Source organism: Schistocerca cancellata, chromosome 1 (genome assembly GCF_023864275.1).
Source record: "Schistocerca cancellata isolate TAMUIC-IGC-003103 chromosome 1, iqSchCanc2.1, whole genome shotgun sequence".
NCBI lineage: Eukaryota > Metazoa > Arthropoda > Insecta > Orthoptera > Acrididae > Schistocerca > Schistocerca cancellata.
The window spans coordinates 237,148,594-237,168,347 of record NC_064626.1 but is presented as its reverse complement, the minus strand read 5'-3'; the positions used below and the strand labels follow the sequence as shown (position 1 = coordinate 237,168,347).

At 42.7% G+C, this 19,754-nt stretch overlaps 1 protein-coding gene across 1 annotated transcript in view; it reads left to right on the top strand.

The window, feature by feature from the left end:
- The first annotated feature begins 1,253 nt into the window (after positions 1–1,253).
- LOC126166548 (zinc finger protein 467) overlaps positions 1,254–19,754 on the top strand; it is a 430,211-nt gene continuing 411,710 nt past the window's right edge. Inside the window, exon 1 of the mRNA XM_049920414.1 lies at positions 1,254–2,428. The gene's annotated coding sequence lies outside the window, so the exon portion shown is untranslated. The remainder of the gene's footprint in view (positions 2,429–19,754) is intronic.

The following is a 19,754-nucleotide window of genomic DNA, read 5'->3' as shown; positions in this document are numbered from 1 at the left end:
ATGACGATAAGTGCGTTAAATATGGCGCAAACGTGAACGTTAGGTTACGCTACCGGTCAATCTGTTACAACAATCGAAGTTTGGCGATCGCATTCGTTGGCTTTGCCAACTCAAGTCAGAGTTAACGTAAGCATCGGGCTATGCTACAGACGAGACTGTCATCACACCGATTTCAGGGGGGATCCAATATCATTATCACCTTCTAGCCAAAATGATGGCAGTGATAGGCAGCAACAGAAAAGCGAAGCGGTCTACGAAAATATAATTGGTTTTTTTTTTTTAATTTGCGAAGTGCATCTCCACAGTAAAACAACCTCACGTGGCTCAGTTTATCCTGTTTGGTTTCATATGATCTAAAATTCTAGGTTGCGGCGGCTGCTGAAAGCTTTGCAGCGCGACAGACGTCCAACAATCAACGACATTACGGGACTTGCTTGCAAATTACCGCGGTTGTCAGCGGTATACAGATAACCGAAGAGGTCTTCAACAAGTAAATTGCTCCGTACTTGTATTTATTTTTAGGAATTTGATGGAAACTGAAGAGCGTGTGTAGTGGAGTGCTGGTAAACGTTAGGCTACGCTACAGACCGGTCTTTCTTTGGCGTCATATTCGTTGGCTTCGACAACTCAAGTCAGAGCTAACCTAGATCTCGGGCTTTGCTGCATATCAGACTATCATCAGAACCGAGATTTGAGGGGGGATCCGATATCGCACTCCAGCCAAAACAACGGCTGTGATGCAGCCACAGAAAAGGGAAGCGGCCTCTGAAACCGAGAGTACTTCGCTGACTGTATATCGGTGGCAACAGTAATGCAAAATGCATTTACACAGTAAAACTACCTCACATGGCACGTTTTATTTTGGTCGGTTTCGTACAATCTAAAATTCTAGGTTGTCACGCTACTGAAAGCTTTGCAGTGCCATAAATGCCCAATAGGAGACGATATCACGCGGTTTGCTTGAAAACTACCAAGATGGTCAGCGATCTACAGAAAATCGAAGCAGTCTACAACGAGTGAATCGCTCCGTATCCGAATTTACGGAAAGTGGAGGGCGTGTGTAGTGGAGTGCTGGTAAGCATGCGGCGTGCGGCGTGGCGTTATCGCCGGCGCTGCGCCGCGTCTCCACGTGAGCGGCGGTCCGCACGTGTGCGCGCGCGCTACATTGCATCGACCTGCGCGACCTACAGCTCCCAGCCATGTGCTCGGCGCGCGACAACAAAAGGGCCCGCCCGGTTCTCCCCCGTGGCCCCGTCACTCAAGTGTCACTCACAGCACAAAGAGGCAGCCGGCGGGCGCACCGCGCCGCGCCGGGCCGGCGCAAAAATCGAAACTCCGCGCCGGGGAAGGAACACGGGGCCGCGTACTTACATTTCATGCGTTTCGGACAGTCCTGCTTCCTCCTCGGCATGGCTGCAGCGGCGGCGACGACGACGACTTCCGGCACTCGGGCGGCTGACGGCTGTCGGCGAGCCAGTTGTGACGGCAAGTGTCAGTTTCAGCAGCGCTTCATCACCATGACGACGGACGCCCGCGACAAACACTGAGCTGTGTAATTACTCTTCCACTCTCCCCTACACTATTCGTTTCTCTCTCTCTCTCGCTCTATTTTTGCCCCTTTCCCTGCCTCTCCTCTAGTTTTCACCGATTTGTCATAGTGACGCCACACATCACGCGTCGCTTCTCACTCGCGCGGGGAAACCCCCCCACTCCGCAGAGAGCGCGGCACGCAACAATCACATTAAAGCACAGAGCGCGCCGGTGGTGGTGGTAGTAGCTCCTCCTCGGTCACCTGCGCGCCGACAACTGAGCGGCGTGGCGTGGCGACGCAACGCTGGCCGGCTGTGGCGGCGGCGGCGGTGGCGACGGCGGGGCGAAGCGGTCAGCCAGCCTCGACAGACACTGACTGACTGACTGACACGGCTCCGCTACAGTAGACAGGCGGCCGGCGGGCGGACAGATAGACCCAGGCCGGCCGACCGGGCGGCGCAATCACCAGCCACTCCGTAGTCCGCGCGCGCGCTGTCTCTCTCTCTCTCCCTCCCCCTTTCTTTCTCTCTTTCTCACTCGCACGCCCTCCCCTCTCCCTCTCTCTCACTCTCGACACCTTCCCCCCTCTCTCGCTCACTTCGTGCTCCCTCACGCTCCGCGCGGCTCCCGCTGTCAACTCCTCGTCACCGAGTATTCCGAAAATCTAAACGTCGTCGCGTAGCAAACACCGCCACCGCGCGCTGCCGCGGTGCGAGTAACCTCATGGGTCTGCTGGTGACGTCACGCGTGCTGGGCGGAGCCTGCGCCAGTCACCGCCCATCCCTTCCCCTCCGCTCCCCACCACTGCGCGGCCAGTCCATTCGATCACAGCGAGAGGGGGTTAATACAGTGCTACGAGAAGCATTTCCCCGACTTTTTCCTGACCTCGAAATCACAGGTAAGTGATACTACATTATTTCTGGTGTCACAGTGATCGCAGTTAGCGTATTTCCTCCCTGTGAATCTTTCTGCTGCTGACATACGTCGTGTGAAACGTTACTCGTGTCATTTCACTCGCTAGCGGGCGTCCATGTTGGGCACCGTATATTGCTCCGCAAGCGAAACAGAAAGCTTCTGATAACCGGTGTTTATCATTTATTCCGACAACACCAGATCATCAACTGAGTTCAATTTTTGCTCGTTTGCCTTGAAAAACGACGTTATCTCTTTTTACTAAGCAGTTTGAGGCAACATAACCTCAACTCGTAGCAGCTTGGGTTGGTCGGAGCGGCGGTAGGCGGCGCTGAGAATACCCGAGCTCCCGCTCGCGAGGCTAGCGCTAAGATTTATGTTGTGTTTGCCGCGCCCGGTGCCAGGTGGCAGCAGCGTCCGAGACAGAAGAACATTTAGAGGCGGGCCCGGGCCAATAGCGGCGCGACGCTCCAGCGGTGCATTGATTGGCGCACGTTTGGATTACGATTGCCTTTTTTTTTGTTAAGTGCACATGTGTTTTACTGTCACAACAATACACATCTTTCACCAGTATGATTACGATACTGCAGCGAAAGAAATAATTCGTGAATGTCGGAACTGACGTAGTTTCATGTGTAAAAAAAAAGTGTGAAAGTTACTATAATGTGCTTTTAAGCGAAGTGACGTTAATAGTGAGCACGGTGTCGAACTTGTTGGACAGTTTCCCAGTAGTTCTTCAGTTTTTGTCATTCAGATACTGTTTCCCGTGTGCGATCGGAATGACGTGATCTTTTTTGCGTGTTATTCATATGGTGTATTTTGTAATGTTTTGATTTTCGTTGTCTCTAGTTTAAAATGCGTTGTTATCAGGATGTAGTAATCTGTAGCTTCGGATTTAATATTTTCGTCACACACGAAATCACTGCAATAATTAAAATCTCTCTTTAAGAAAAGTGAATCACGCTGCGTCTATTTGCATTATTTTTGTATATTAGTACGTTTGAAAATATCCGCTACTAAGGTAATTTGACTTTGAAACAGAGCTTTACCACAATTAAAAAATAAATTCGAATTTATAGTTTCGTGCAGCTTCTTCACGTGAGCAAACTTAATACTAATAATATTTTTGTTTTGTTTTCAGAAACTTTTATAGAACAAAACGAGATATGAATCAGATTATTTGTCATGCATTGCAGTGTTCATCGCATTATTTCGTGTAGAAATTGTTTGTATTTTTAATATATCATGATTAGTTACGCATCATAGTCATTCTCACATATTAAACGTATGGGGTTTTCCTTTCCTAAAGTTTTTCGTTAAATTTGGACACCAATAGAGGTATAGTGAGAATCCTTGACGTGTCATAAATTTAGAAGCATTGCCAACATGCAATAATCGAAACCAAAATATTCATCGAATGAACCAGTCCATTGTGAATTATGTTGGTTGATCTTTCACAGTATAACGTACGGCTAAGAATAAATTCTTTGTTACGGCCTATTTTCCCAAAACCACATGCTCGCGCATGGTCCATGATTAATACTTAGACCTTCACGAAAAGTTCTTTCACTGTAAAAAATAAATAACAACATAGCGCGTCAACAACGAATGTCAACAAGGCAGGTGAAGTTTTTCTTGGAATATTTTGTGGTAAATCACGTACAGATGTGGTTATTAACGTCTTCTGTGAGAACAAACGTCTCAAATTGTGGTGTATATTTACGCAGGATAATCTTGTGGATCAACTGTCAAAATTTTATCAACGGTACGCGACACTGGTCACTTGTGGAGCGCTTGCGTTGAAATTTATATTCTAAGGCTCATAGGGAAGATCTTAATTTTTCTTTGCGAACTCTGATTTTTGCTGTTAGCCTCTTTTGAATTGTAATGTGCTCCTTTTGTTGCCTTGCAAAAGGACATGATTGAAAACTTTAGTATAAAATCTGATGCAGCTCGCTAATTATTATTTTTTGTTTGTATATTAAATTGTCTCCCAATAAGAAACTGAAGCTTTTTCTCAACAGTGCTTTCAATAGAGAGCGCTTGCATGCACATTCCTATTTCTCAGAAAACTTAACTCTACACGCTTTCTCTCCTTAAATTTTTCTATACGGTGTGGTTGTGTTACAACAAATGTTGGAGATAATTATAACTGCTACTAGACTGTTGTCGAACAATTTTACGCTGGAGGTGGAAATACAAATATTGAGACAATTTACCACATGCATCGAGACCACGTTGGAGTGAATGCTTACTTCAATCGGTGGAGTTCTTTGCTTCTCAACAGGAGAAGAGCACCACATAGTTGATATTGGGAGAGTGTGTATGAAATAAAGATACAATGTTGGTGACAACTCTCAGTAGTCGTATACATACGGCGATTTTTACTTTTCTAATTAAGTATCGGTTGAATTTTCTGGGTGCAGTATTGCACAGAGAGAATGTTGGGTTATCCGTGTTACACAATTTTATCTCCTGTACTATTTGAATGGTATCTTGGCACCGTCATCGGGCATGGACAGCAAACAAGATGGCTTTCATACCAGAAAAGCAGATAATTTTAGTGGTAAGAAAATAGGGTCGTTTGCCTCTCTGAAGGCACCTCCAGAGGAGTCAGAGTAGTATTTCATGCAGCAGGTATAGCCTTACTTTTGTGTATTAGTGGGCTGCACGTACGAAAACAAACTGCCAAATTTATCAGTGTAACGGGAATATTACAATAATATACGGCGTTATAGAAACGACAGCTGTGCAGTAAACAGCTAAAATGAATCCAGTTTTTGGTTTACAACGTCGAAGTTAACGATTTCTAAGGGGAGACTGCGTCCGAATTCTTCCATTACAAATGACTCAACATCTGCGTAATTCATTTTGATAATGATAGAAAGAAAAGCAGTGAATTTGAACTTAAACTGCCGAGTATTTATCCCGCTGCTTATCGTAAAGTCGATGTTTGTCAACAGTTCGGAAGCATTACTGTATTGCTTGCAAAGGGAAACAATTGATACTATTGAGCATTTTATTTCCGCGACTGCTGCAACATTTTTGTTTTCGGTTTGAAATTTATGGCATCAGTTTCCTGTAGTTTCAAAATAAAATAATTTGATTTCTCATTGTTTGAATATGTCGACAAAAATTACTCTGTACCAGGTTTCAGCAAACATATGTGTGAAGAAGAAAGTAAGCTTCCACTAAGACAATTTAGCATGCAGCTACTTCAATATGTGGTGAGGAAAATATTAAAGGTCTTCGATTTATTGGTTCTGATTTCTGTACCTTAAATTAAATTGGAAGAACAAAATATCGTCAATAGACTTTTTGTGTCGGAAGTGTCAGTAACAATGCAAAATCATTGGGACAAATCGAAGAGACCGACTTCGTGGACGAATATCGACAAAATTACGATAGAAATACGCTGCTTTGCGAAGAGATTGCTCTAGACGTAAGCATGTTTTTATGAATGTAGTGCGTGACTTTAACGCGCAATTGTTTAGTGAGAATAGAAACAATAACCAATACAGTCGCCGTATCTTTTATTCATACTGTGTTTCGAATCCATGCTCTATTGTCAAGCCATCATAAGTATACGTAGCAGCATGTTACAGAAGCGGAGGACGATGAATAGAATTCTACTTTTATGATCTGCCGACGCAGTATCAATACAAAGCGATATCAAAATTCTTTTTATCCCAATAATAAGCACGAGTCTTACGATGAAATATTTAATTCAGTGTAGTACACACTCTTTTAAATTTATGATTGGAAACCCCAGATCTTTATCAGCATTCACTCGATGGGAGGATTGTTTTTCACTGTTCATTTCACGCTACAAACCATCTTGCTGTTATTTTAACGCTAAGTGTGTTTGAGCAAAGGAGGTTATAAAACCGGAATTCATCGCTGGACAGTATTTCTAGGAATTCACCAACTATACTTTTATGTGGTGAGAGGTACCTGTTGGACAAATTCTATAAGACCATCGTCAGTTTTTGCGATCGACGTACTGTTTTCCTTACATGCATATTTTTTGCGTGGGGTGGGGGGAGGGGGGGAGATGCGAGGCACATGCCTTGCAGGAGCTGTGAACTGGTACCGATGCCTTGTGAATCCTTATCTTACAGTACAGACTTGAATGCAGTCCTCTCTTCACAGACCTAATTCAGTTGCTATCTTTGACAGTCGAACAGTGAAGAATGGAATAACAACTTACGTTACATACCAGTTCCAATACTTGCCTAAGTTATGTTATGTTTAAGCTAGGCACAGGCCGAATCTTCTGCTCCAGATTTTAGCAAGTCTTTTTCACTCTTGAATTCATAACAGAAACTCTCCATCTAGAATTGGTTTTGGAAATAAATTGTGCTAATACAAAATCTCAAATCTGGTCTTACTAATAATAAAATACATAACTGCCTTACTCTCTACGCTTTTGTGCGCTATATTTTTCCGAACTAAATGTTGTTCTTCTGGTTTTCAGTCCGAATACTGATGTGATGCAGCTGTAGACGCCAGGCTATTCAGTGCAATTCTCCTGCATAGCCCGGTGCAACCTAGATCAACTTGACCTGCTTACTGCAGTAAAGCGCTGGTCTGCCTCTAGTATTTTTACCCGCTTCTCACACTTCCCTCCATACTATTCTTTGACGCATTAGTATGTATCCTATCAACTGATCCATTATTTTAGTGAAGCTGTGCCAAAAATTTCTTTTCTCCTCGACTCTATTCAGTAGCTCTTTAATTAGTTATCCGATCTCCCCTCCTAATCTTCAGCATACACCTGTGTCACCGTACTTAGAACGCTGTATTCTCTTCCAGTCTGTTTTGTTTACCGCCGAGGTTTCACTTTCGCTTAAGGTACTATCTAGACAAACACTTTCAGGAAAGACTTTCTAACACTTAAATTTATGTTATTTAATTCTTTGGAATGTCGTTCTGGAAACGTCAGTAATTGTTAAAATGGTTGTTTTGAAACTGACAAATATTTATTTCATCTGTAAAAGCATTCTTACTACTGTCAGCCCGCATTTTACTTCTGGTATTGTCACTTTATTTTGCTCCCCAAATAGCAGTACTTGTCTTCTACTTCCAGTGTCTCATTTCTTAATTTTACTTCCTCGGCACTGTCCGGACTTAGCTCGGATACATTTAATTACCTTCGTTTTATTGAAATTTATCTTATTACCCATTTCTAGACTCTCACCATTCCGTTCAACTGACTCCCTAAGTCTTTTGTGGCCACTGACAGAATTACAGTGTCATCGCTAAACTAGTTTTTTTCTTTTTCTCCTTGAACTTTAATTCCCCTTCCAAACTGCTCCTTAGCTCCCATTACTGCTCTCTTTCGTGATCTTCGCATCTTATATCCGCAGTTTGGTTTCTGTACAAGTAGCTACTGTTCCGCTCTCTGTATTTCATCTTTACTACCCTTATGATTTCAAAGAGTGTGTTGCAGTCAACATAGATAAAAATTCTCTTAATTTAGAAATGCTGTAAATGTGTGTAAGATAAGTCCGAGGAATATTACTGCCTTACATGTTACTACATTTCTGCGGAGTACAAATTTTTCCTGAGATCGGTTTCTGTTAGTTTTTCCACTCGTATGAAAAGAATTTGTCTTAGTATTTCGCAACCATGATGTATTAAATTGACGGTTCAGTAACATTCACACTTGCCAGTACCTGGCTTTTTTGGAATTGGTGCTATTACATTCTTGTTGAAGTCTTAAGCTATTTCTCCAGCCCAAGTATTTGTGGTGTTAGTTTGCCGTATTCTGCGTTAGTGTGGGACCCTGAGTCACTTGAATGCAACTCACTACCATCTGCGCATTTCCCTTACATTGCATATCTCAACACCTTTTTCTGAAACCAACTGTCCGGTTTGCGCCGGTACTACTGCTGTTGTTCTTGACATAACATTTTTGTAGGTTTAAGCTTTTTATTACATTTTCTCTCCGCAGCGTGTGGAAGGCTTTCCGTATTAGTACTGTAATTCAGTCAGACTGAAGTTGGATAGCATGGAGTTAAGGAAAATTCCAGCATTGTAAGCTTATCTATTTAATTCTACCATACTGCTCACATCCAGTCATTCCTTAATTTATTTACTCTTATTTGTTTTCAGTAACTGTTCTAGCATTTTAGCCCTTGCAAACAGGTGCCCTCTTGTTGACTGTCTTTTCTAAATTGCAGTATCAGTCATAACTGCCCCTTCCCATTAACCCAACTCGTATTAACCCAACTCGTATTTCCAGCTGCCACTCTCGTTTTCATGCCCTGCTGGGACAGCAGAGAGGCACGTAATTAACTGGCATTAAGGTAGGTTCCGGATTAGCTTTTTTTTGAGCATTAGTTGGAGTTTTGAGCAAACACGCTATATACACCTCGCAAAAAGTGTCTGCACTGCGAGATTGGCAGGGATTGTCATGACGTGCAGTCGCGCCGTGCTTACTATCTTCTGCCCGCCACTAGAGGCCGGATTCCCACGTGAGGGAGATGTTCACTGCGGGACGTATGTTTACATTCATTTTTGGAGTAATCACGTGAAGACATCTTGAATGTTTAGTTTTCAAACATGCGCGTTATTTGGTTCTCCATCAAACGCTTAAACATGCGGGTGGCGTGTATAGTAAACGTTTGATATATATCGAAAGTGATTTTCTGCATGTTTTGATACTACTCCTTATCGAATGAGGCTTAACTGAGCTTTTACGTTTAATACTAACTTGATGAGAAGGGACTACCTAAAGAAGACTGGCTAATACAACTGTTTTCTTCTTCTTCCCATTAAGCGATGACATTCAATTATCAAGAGAGATAACTCTGTAGTCTGCTTATTGAGTTTAAATCCCATTTTGCCTTTCTGACTAAACACAGCCCGACTTCTACTGATAAAATTTCGGCGGTAGTGTAGGGATATTTTATGAATATTTTGGTGTATGGGACCCGTGGTCTCTGATGACTCGTTACAAAGTAATAATGTATGGTCAAATTATGATTTATTGGGTCTTCTAACCCAGTTACGAAAATTTCTGTGAGAATACTTTCAAAACAGCTAAAAAGCCTGTAGTATGCAGTTACCAAAACATACGACACAAAATACAGAGTAATGTAACTACCTACAGGCGAAACACACACACTTTTATCACAGGATGTTCAATCAGCACCGCAAATGTGCAGTACAATCGAGACAAATGCAGACCGGTTCCCTTAGAAATATTGTTCACCAGTTGACCTGTCCATACTAACATTCGCTTGTCTGATGAGTTAGGGACCCCTATTTGTCTCGAAGGATCGCATCTATTTACATCCATGCATTTTATCTAACAAGCGGGGTCGCGAAAATGATTTTATGGTAGGGTTATGATTATACGAGGGTTGAACTTTAATAGTGGGAGCTATTTATTTACAGCTCGTACAAAATAGATGTGTTTCAAAGTTTTACTGACCTTCAGAGTAGTCACCAGCATTGTGTATAACCCGTTGCCAGCGATGTGGAAGTCGTAGGATACTCTTAGTAGTGCCAGTTGTGTTGACAGTTCGAGCGGCGCGGTCTATTGCCCGACCAATTTGTAGCAGTTCTGAAGCGAATGCCGTGAAGTGTTTGCTTCAGTTTAGAAATCGAGCTGAACTCTCGAGGGCTTAAGTCAGGGGAGTGCAGTCGGTGGCATAGCACTTAGCAGCCCCATCAGTCAAACAAATCAGTAACAGCTTGCACTGTACGTGCTTGAGCATTGTCCTGCGAAATGATTGTCAGGTCCTGCAGAAAGTGTCATTACTTCTGTCTCTATTCTGTTCATTTTTGGAACACAACCAACGACCAGCTTAGAGACAGAAGCGATGACACTTTCTGCAGGACCCGACCATCATTTTGCAGGACAATGCTCAAGCACGTACAGTGCAAACTGTTACTGATTTGTTTGACTGATGGGCTGCTAAGTCCTACACCACCTACGGCACTCCTCTGACTTAAACCCTCGTAAGTTCAACTCGATTTCTAAACTGAAGGAAACACTTCACGGCATTCGCTTCAGACCTGCTACAAATTCGTCAGGCAATAGACCGCGCCGCTCGAACTGTCAACACAACTGGCACTGCTAAGAGTGGCCTACTACTTCCACATCTCTGACAACGGGTTATACACAATGCTGGTGACTACTTTGAAGGTCAGTAAAACTTTGAAACACTTATCTATTTTGTACGAGCTGTAAATAAATAGTTGCCACTATTTAAGTTCGAACCCTCGTATACTCCTGACACTGTATCAGCGTGGGGCGATTTGCAGTAGTGTGGACTCTGATGAAACTTTCAAACGCCAAGATCGCTAGCAAAGCATTTATTAGGCCTAGATAACCGGTTTCGGCAAGGCTATTTCGCCGTCTTCGGATCTTATGATTTATAACATTACATCATCTTTTTCATCGGCATCACAAGTAATGTTACACCACGTACATACGTGTCAGTGTATTACTTTTGCGTTTGACAAGCCGATTTCTAGTGAAGTTCACCACACTGACACGTATATACGTCGTGTAATACACCTGCAGTACAGATGAAAAAGATGATGTAGTCTTATAAAACATTAAGACCCGAAACCGGTTATCGAAATCTAATAAATAAATGATTTGCTGGCGATCGTTGCATTTGAAAGTTCCTTCAGACTCCATACGGTCGTGAGTGTTACGTACTGTGTTGCTTATCGCTTCATCTGCGGAATGTGAAAGATGCTGGTTGGCGTCATTTTGGGAAATTTTGCTGTGGGGTCTTGTGGACTGATTCCACTGTTACGCTTGAGGGTAAGAGGACGGTAAGGGAGTTGCGTTGAAAACTTTTCGACGCTATTCCTGCATGATATGAGGGATTTTGTCAATGTTTACTGTTTTTCATTGTTGTCAACGTACAACTAATGCTTCAGGAAAAACAAAACCCTATGCAGAACCGAGCTATACTGAATGAACGCTTGAGGTCGAAGAGTAAAATGACTGGAACAAACTGGTGGTTAAACAAGAGACACAGCGTTTACAGTCGACACTTGTACTGTTGTGTAGATATTTTCAGCGCAGTACGCTTACAAAGGTAAATGGGGTAAGAAATCAAAGGAAATGCAATGGCTCTGAAATGAGCTGCAGGAGACGCGTATTCCTTACGCCAAAATAATCTGAAGATATCACTGAACAACCTCTGAAATTGTATCGGTGGAGTTCGGGCCACACACAAGACCTGTACGTACAAAACAACACACGTCCCGAAAACAAACAGAATAGATACAAAGTAAAACACCAAAATAATTCACGTCAGTGTTGCGTACCAGTTTTTGGTGAAGGCCGTGCATGTAACTTCCCGTCAGGTGACCAATGGAAATGCCCCCTGGCGGCGCTAGAAATTACGCTTATGAAGAAAAAAAATGTTTCTATCTAAAGCATCGAATAAAATTCTATAGTCCTCCAACGAGTTATCGACGGGAAACTGCATCAGGTAACAGCAAGTAATTTGAGTAGACCTGTACAATGTCAATAATGGGTCTTGTACTGTCTGTCTCAGTGAGGTAAATGTTTAATGAGCAAATGTCGTCGTCATCGTCTCCTTTTCAAGAATTATGCTGTTGCCCGTTCCGATCTCACAAAAAAAACTGTAAAACGTAAAATATAACCAAGCATTTTATAATGGATTGACTGTTGAAATAAACGACTTATAGACAAAGTATAAATGTTTCACGAATATTCGATACTCTGTGCTTCTTGTTTGGATAACCCTATTAAAAAAAATTGAGCTGTAGCACTTCGAACTGGAGCTCGAAATTATGTCTTCGTTTATAAGAAGAATGTAAGGTGAAGTTGTCTTCAATTCCAACGGTGGTTTGGACACCATAGTACTTTACAAGACATTGTCGTATACGAGGTGGTAAGCCCAGAGCCGGTCGGAGGTCCAAGTGACACAAACCGCCGCTTGGGGCGCAAAGTTGGGACGGGGCGACCAAGTACAAGATTTGTGTAGAGTGCGTATGGTGATTAGCAGCGAAAACTGACACAGGTTTAAGTGTATGAGGGAAAAGGGGGAGGGGGGGGACGCCAAATGATAAATCGCGTTTCTGGAAAATACTTCCCGAACCGGCCTTGGGTATGCTCTTGCCTTCATGCGACCTTTGATCTTATTTAAATAAGGGACCTACAGTTTAACGTGGAGTCAGACCCGTAATGCTACTTGGTCTTTTCATACGTACCAGACATTGGCAGAAGTGAAATAAGTGGTAAGTGATTGAAGGAAACCCCCGGATCGACCGACGATTGGGCCGCAATCCTTCCTTTCCTAGTCATGTCTAGATATGACAATTTGCGTAGTGGCTTATGGCTCTCACTGCCAATGGGATGTTGAATCTTAATATAATACATAGTACCTTATACAAATTGAGTGTTGGTTTTATTAAGTTGAATAATAAGCTGAGCTAATTCAGTAACATATTGAGGGGATTAACTGATTTTCTCGATAAACAACCAGTTGTAGATTATTCTTACAGTGGAAAAATGTACGCCTACACCGAATAAATGACGGCGGATTCGTGTAACGACTCACTGTTTTACATTGGGCCTTGTCGGGCAATGTGTATGCTTGTGTGTGTTACGTACAGTCTTGAAGAGCGAGAAGGGGCTGTGTTTAAAACGCTGGGTCGGTGTAGGAGAGAAGCGCGACTGAAATAGCCTCTATTCATCCAGGTATACTCGTAGTTTTTCCATAATTTCCCTACATCAATCGAGGCGAATTTCGTTGGGATGGTCTCTGTGAAAATGAAACCTCTGATTTCTTATATAATCCCTTTCCTAACCGAGCTAATGTTCTAACTCTAATGATCTTGATGACGACGGTACTTTAATCCTAATCTTCCTTTCCTCCTCTTTTCAGTATGTACAGTAAGCCATTCAAACGGCCGGATTTGTAAGAAAATTTTTTGTAGCGCCGTTTGGCGCTGTCCCCAAAGCGTGAAACAGAGGAAGGAACGGGAAAAGCGCAGTTACGGTGTACTGTGGAGGTGTTCTTCCTTACAACATTTGGACGAGTTCAGACTGGTTATGTTTTTCGGGAAACGGGAAGAAGGATGAAGTGTGACGACTGAAGCGCATGAGAACAGATTCAGTCTGAGGAGTGATTCAGGGCGTAACCTCATATGCACCCAGGAGCATTGGCGTACGAGATCGTTTTGGTGGTCCAGGTGCTGCTTTACGGCGAGTCATAATGTTGCATGGCTACCGACCTCCAGATGTTTAAACACTGCACATTCACCAGTCAACGTTATTGTCACACTGTACTCCTTTCCCGTGTGCGTCTTTTCAGGGATGCACTTGGCCTTGACGTCATTTTAATGAATGACATTGCGCGGCTGCAACGAAGAGGTCAATTCGAGGAGCTCTTGGAGCGAGACAATACTCGGCGAATGGACTGGCCTACCCGTTCTCCCGACTTAAAGCACATCGGGCGCTTGTGGGGTGCGTTCGGGAGATGTACTGCAGCACGTTCGCCTGCACAAACGACCATCTAGCATCGCCAACCACGCAGGTGGAGAAATGAAACTCCCTACCACAAGAATTCCTAACCAACCTTGTGCCCAGTATGAGAGTACGTTTCAGAGCATGCATTGCTGTTTGCGGTGACCACACAACCTATTAAGAACCATGTCCTGCCTTTCGTAATGTCAAGAGGACCATCATGAACCGCAGTCACTCCAGTGCACTTTTTTTCTTCGAATAAAAGTCTCATTTCTGTTCGTCTCATTGCGTATTTCTTTCAGTTACCTTCTGTACTATTCTGTAGCACTTGCTTCTATGTATGGTCCAAGCTTCATCGAGCTATGTTATTTGGCAGTTGACGCATTATGCAAAATTTCCTTTCGTCCTCAAGTTTTGCACACCTGAGTAATTAATCCTTTTTTTTTTTTTTTAGCTCGTGTTCGCACACGCCGGCGCAGTCCGACAGAAACATGAATAATTTTAAGTGGTTGTCACTTATTCCATTGTTCTCGTGCGTGCGTATACTGCACAGCCGATCGTTCATATGCTGTCAGTAGGTAGATGCAGATATGCAAACTTACATGCTAAGCATGCTTATTCATTGAATTTTGCATGTGTATCGACTCTGTAACAACAACATCCTTAACAGTACCAGGATTTTCTACCATACAGTAATTGTGTTACTGCAAAGACAGAATAGGGGGCTCTGTAAGATGAACTACTGCTGTTTTTTTGAATTTGTGGTAAGGTCTTATGGGAACTGCTGAGGTCGTCGGTCTCTAAGCTTACACACTACTTAAACTAACATTTGCCCGAAGTTAGAACTGAATTGTATTGATCACTGAAGTGAAGAGAAGCTGCTCAAATACGTCAGTATCATCCACTAAATTAATTGATATTACATGCCTGGAATTCTGTGTAGCTAGTGCCTTTAGTAGAGACATTATTACCGCGAAGATCTATAAAGAATTAGTTCATCACCTACAACTTAACATATGAATTCAGCTGATACAACATCAATAAGTATCTGAATGTGCGATTGCCGCACCAAGATACTACGCATGTTTTTTTTCTACTTTCAGAAATTTTCTCGCAGAACAATAACTGTGTTTTTTACCAGTCGTCTGTCTTGGTAGTGCTGTGCACTACACACCTTAAATAAAAATTCCTCTGTGCACACATTTCATCTCATCCTTGTGTTGAAAATTTGTTGATAGACATAATCGGAGCTACAAATTTGTGCATGGCTATAGGACTGGTAGTAATGACTAGAAATTATATTATATGTCAAAAATACCTTTTGTTTTTTAACTGTTTCATGATGAATTAAAAAATTCCTGTCAACACCGGAAAGAAGATGAAAGATAAAAACGGGGGAAGAAGTCTGGAACCCTGTCGCATTGGTATGGTTGAGGTAACTTTTAAATGACTGTTCATCACAAAAAAATAGCAGCTTGGAATTTTAATCGCCGTATTTGAATCATGACAGTCATAACTGGTTCAGGTTTAATTAAGAAAGGCGTCTACATATCTCATTCCGTTCGTCGCAGGCATTAGCTGCTAGAAAATGGTAATTAGACAATCCGAGTCGGAAAGAATTTTAACATAATCTCTGATGTCTTCCAATGCAGGTTCAACCCGCGTGCGCACACTGGGTTTCGGCAGAACCGGTTAGCACACTGGAGAACATCTCGCGGCTGCGTTGCGTAGCTTTCGTAGGGGCGTGACTTAATGTGCCGCATGTTCAGAAAAACGTTAGGCGACCTTGCCAGTAGCGTAGGGAAACTATTCATATTACTCCATGTGTGCTGATTAGAGGTACAGGGTTTTAAGAGATGATGATTTACCTGTAAAATCTTATTTATTGACTTCCATACGAAAATAACAGTTCTTGTCTGACGTACGGAAAGTGTAATATAATTAGCTTCAGTAGCGTAGTTTTTGCCTTAGAACACTCAGTGATATAAACAGGCTAATTGGTGCCGAGGGCGAACTTATACACTGCACCCTTTCCCCTTCTTTCCTATTTTTTGTTTAATATTCATCGCTGCTTCACCTATTTATTGGCTAATGAGATCAATGCAATTTTACAACGAAGGAAGAGGTACACATTTTATCAATTCTTTTTTGTATGATACAGTTTAGTTGCTGACGGCGTTAATAGTACAAAATATTAAGTTTAATAAATGAAGATAACAAAATACTAATTCGAAGTGTTTACAGAAGACTTGTAGAAGTCGACCTCACGGAAGATTAGTTTTGGCTGCGAAGAGGCAATACAGAAACCATATTGCAGTTACAAGAATGGACCGACGTAAAAAGTGTAAGTAGGCTGTTGGTAACGCCACGTAGCGCTCTGTATGAACATCACTGACTGTGCTGTGAGCAGTCTGTGGCTGGTTGGCATTGTTGGAAATTTCGCTATTGTAGGGCAGGCAGTTGGATGGGAACAGCGCGTAGCGTTGCGCAGTTGGAGATGAGCCGCCAGCAGTGGTGGATGTGAAGAGAGAAATGGCGGACTTTTGAGAGCGGACGATCTGGACGTGTGTGTCCGTCAGAGAAAGGAAATTTGTAAGACTGGATGTTATGAACTGATATATATATATATATATTATGACTTTTGAACACTATTAAGGTAAATACATTGTTTGTTCTCTATCAAAATCTTTCATTTGCTAACTACGCCTATCAGTAGTTAGTGCCTTCAGTAGTTAGAATCTTTTATTTAGCTGGCAGTATTGGCGCTCGCTGTATTGCAGTAGTTCGAGTAGCGAAGATTTTTGTGAGGTAAGTGATCCATGAAAGGTATAAGTTATTGTTAGTCAGGGCCATTCTTTTGTAGGGATTATTGAAAGTCAGATTGCGTTGCGCTGAAAATATTGTGTGTCAGTTTAGCGATGATCAGAATAAGTAAAGAGAGAAATATCTGAGTACGTCCGTTGATAGGCCATATCCTGAGGCATCAAGGGGTCGTCATTTTCGTAATGGAGGGAAATGTGTGCGTGTGTGTTTGGGGGAGGGTTCTAGAGGAGAGGCACGAAACTTATACACTTTATACAGTTTGAAACGGACGTAGATTGCATTAGTTACGCGGAGATATAGAGGCATATACGGATTAAATTAGTATGGTCAGCTACATAAAATCAGTCTTCGAAGTAAACACTACAACAACAAATTAAAACACGGAGCAGCACCCAGTTCATTGCCATAGTGTTTCCAACAACACGTTCGATTTTCATTGTTCGTTAACGATCAGTGCAAAGTCTTTTTCCGTAAAATCCTTCCGTGTTGTAGGTCGTGTGAAGCGTCTTGCGGCCAAACGTTCCAGCTTTTCGGCCGCTATGGCAGGTACCCTTCAGCATGATATGCAATAATGGGCGTAGCGAATAATTGGTACATTTTTTTCCCTATGACGAATTCTACGGCCCAGATATTTTTAACGGAGTTCCGTCCCTCAAAGTATTGGCCCACCTGGAATAATGAGAGTGACTCCATCTGAAAACCGAAAAAAGAAGCAAGTGTCTCCGTATCGGGGACAACTATGTCTATTGAAACTGTTCTTCAGCACAGTTCACTCCGTATTTCTTCATAATTTTATTTCCCTGCCGTCCTTTCCCTTCATCTTGTACATATTCTTCCTTCTCTCTCTCCTACTTCTTCCTCCCCATTCTCTTTTGCCCTTTCTCATTTTTTCGCCTCTCACAAAACTACGCTCCCAGGGAGGAGGTGCACAGGGCATGTGTACTGGTTGCCATACGCTAGTTATGCTGTTGAGTACACCAAAATGAAGATCACTCTCCACATATTGTTCCAAAAGAGCCGCCTTCATTTCTGTGATTCTGTGCATCTTGTATTGCTTTGGCAATATGCACTAACATGAAAGATATTTCGTATAGATTACGATCTTTCCTGACATCTTCATAATAAATGAAAAAAAAATGACGAGAGTCCTTTCTTGGTCATTATGGTTCACACATCCTTTATAGACGGGTTTTCAGTATTGGGTCATATGGTTCAAATGGCTCTGAGCACTATGGGCCTTAACATCTGTGGTCATCAGTCCCCTAGAACTTAGAACTACTTAAACCTAACTAACCTAAGGACATCACACACATCCATGCCCGAGGCAGGATTCGAACCTGCGACCGTAGCAGTCGCGCGGTTTCGGACTGAGCGCCTAGAACCGCTAGACCACCGCGGCCGGCTATTGGGTCATAGAGCGCAAGATTAAAGACATATTCCTTCTGTTTCGCTGTACCGTATAGTACGAACACGTTGCGGGAAGTAATCCACCCTTAACTTTTTAACTTCCCCCTCTGCTCTTCCGTACAGAGGTTTTCGCTTTTTTAACGAATTTGCTGTTTGTAATAGTTTGGATATGCTTTCAGTGACGTAACACCAGAAAGCATTTCTCCCCTACTTTGGAACTAGCTGGTACCTACTACGCATTTTCTGCGTACTTGTAGACCCTGTATTGTAAAAACTAGACATCGACAATTTCCGGACAAACCCATCAAGTCAGAGGTGAAAATATGCAGAATTCGCAGTATTTTCAAGCTGATTTCACAATGTCAGTCGCAAGACGTGAACATTCGATTTTAGTTCACTTCTCCAGAAGCGCAAATTGCTCAATATGTGTACGTTGTTCAATAAACGGAAAATTGTCTCTTTTTTCAGTCTACTACATTTAAGAAGTTGTTGTAACATGATATCTGTATGTAATCAGTTTCAGTTCTCAAAATTTTCTGACTCGACTGTTGATAATGGGTTTGTCCAGACGTGTCTCACTCAGTTTTATCAGGTTAGGTTCCACAGTCAACTGAAATTTCTTGAAAGACATCAATTCTCCCAAGACTTATATGTACATAGAACAGCATTTACTGAAACCACTACTGGCCAGTTTCGCTAATACAGCCGTTTGCAAGTGATCAAAAGTATCCTGACACGTAATAGTGGACATTATTATGGGGTGTGTCCACCCTTCGTCATTATAGCGGCTTGAACTCTGCTGGAGACACTATTAATGAAGTGTCTGCATATCTGTGGAAGAATGGCAACCTATTCTTCGTCAAGAGCGAAGTCGACGTTCTACCTCATCCCAAAGGTGTTCTATTGGGTTAAAGTCACGACTCTGGGCAACCCAGTCCATTTCAGGAACGTTCAAATGGCTCTGAGCACTATGGGCCTTAACATCTGTGGTCATCAGTCCCCTAGAACTTAGAACTACTTAAACCTAACTAATCTGATCAAAAATATCCAGACACTCCTACGTAATGCGCAAGTGACCGCTGAGTGTCACGAAAGGCGCTGCTTCGAAGTGTTCCTCTAGTCTATGCAGCACACGATGGTGTAAGATATGTTCATACCCTTCACCATTTACCGTTTTGTTTAGTACAATAAGGGGACTACACGCTAACCACTAAAACCAACGCTACCTCCTTCGTGTTTCACTGTTGGCGCTACACACGGACGGCAGGAATCGTTCATCAAATTCAAGCTCTTCCATCTGATTTCCACAGAGCTTAGCGGCATTCACCGCTCGAAATATCTCGCTTCCAGTCATCCATTATCCCGTGCCGTCACTCTTTACACCACCTCAAGCGTAACTTAGCCTTGAGTGCTGAAATGTTTGGCTTACGAGGAGGTGCTTACCCACTGTACTCCATTCTTTTTAACTCCCTACGCACAATTATTGTGCTAGCTGGTTGCTGGTACCACTTCGGATTTCACATGTGATTCATTCTGCTTATCTCATGCGATTTTCTACCATGACCCTCCACAGCGATCGAAGGTTCCTTTCCGTCAGTACATGAGGTCTGAG